This window comes from Cyprinodon variegatus, unplaced genomic scaffold, assembly GCF_000732505.1.
Source record: "Cyprinodon variegatus isolate N-32 unplaced genomic scaffold, C_variegatus-1.0 Scaffold160, whole genome shotgun sequence".
Classification (NCBI taxonomy): domain Eukaryota; kingdom Metazoa; phylum Chordata; class Actinopteri; order Cyprinodontiformes; family Cyprinodontidae; genus Cyprinodon; species Cyprinodon variegatus.
In genome coordinates this window covers 1,014,366-1,015,852 of record NW_015150613.1, presented here as the reverse complement: position 1 = coordinate 1,015,852, position 1,487 = coordinate 1,014,366, and positions in this window count along the sequence as shown.

The following is a 1,487-nucleotide window of genomic DNA, read 5'->3' as shown; positions in this document are numbered from 1 at the left end:
CTGCCTCCGCTTCTGCCCTCAGCCTGCCGACAACCTCTGGACCCTCAAGGTTCCCCCCCTCTGCAGCTCTGCTCCATTTCCGAACAGTGAACCCACTCGTGACCAGTCAAGCCCCCTTTTGGATCCGAACATACTTTGTACATTTATTATTAATAAATCTTTGAACTTTTTCATCTGCCTCCGAGTGTTCTGCATGTGGGTTAGACACAGTAATCCGAACATGACATGACCGATAAAGTTAAAACTTTCACAGAATAAGACATGAAAAGTTTGTGGACAAAATAGGAAAAAAACAAACAAAAAAAACTATTGGAGGTGAAAAATTAATGCACTCCGTATGACAACCAAACATTGACAGTTTTATCATCTCAAAACAGTAAAATAATCGGCTTTTTAAATCTGTTGTTAAAATGTCTCAATATATCAAGGATAAGTATGAAGTATAGTATGAAGTTTAAGATGTTTTGGAACAAACTTGTTGAAATAGAAGCTTTTTTCCCATTTTTCTGAGTTATAGTGGGTGTCTTTGATCCTGATAAGAACGTGTGATCCGTCAGAACCTGAGGTCAAATAAAAATTCAGCAGCAAAACTTGTCAGTTTTTATCGTGATAGCAGCGGATGGGAAACATATCCAGCTGGAGGTGATGTTCAGCTGTTGCTCTGGGGTTCCCTACATTCATTCTTCTCCTCAGTCACATTCAAGTTTTTATTTGAACTAAAGCGCTTCTGATGTCAGAGCCTCTCCTCACTCACTTTGTATCTTTGTCAAACACTGAGCCCAGCAGGGACCAGGATGAACTTAACGATACGGTTAATTAGACACAAAAGTGAACAAATGCTCGCTGACAATGAGCTTGTCTCGTCTCATCTGATCTGACAGCGCCTCAGTGGAAGCTACGCTAAAAGATAAAATACAGACACAGACTTGTTACCACAAAAGAGAAAGTAAGGAAAATCTGACTAACAAGAGGATCAAAAAACATATTTTGTAGACATTAAATTCCCAAAGAAGAGTTGGAGTAGCGTGGGTTCAAACTTCCTAACAGCAGGACTTCAGGATTTGAAACATGGAGACGTTAGAGTCCTTTCTAAAACCAATTAAGTTTATTCAACACAGATTTAAATATGAAAAAGAAAAATATAGAGGCAACGAATTCTTAAAAAGAAATAATTGTGAAATATATGAAAGAGAAAATGACTGCAATCTCTGAAAGATGTTTAAATCATTAGAATATTATGTTAGAACCTAACCCTGCTTTAAACTTCTTCACAACTTCCTCCCTGCTGTGTTCCTTGGTCTTCATGACTTGGTTTGTTCTGTAATGTTCTCTTGCAAACCATTGAAGCCAGAAGCAGAACAGCTGCATTTATAATCAGCTAAATACCTCAAAACTGGACTCTCTTTACTAATTAAATGTTTTAAGCCCTGTAACCCCTCGACGATTAAACCAGTGTATGCCTGACGGCCCAGAATCTTCTAAAACGC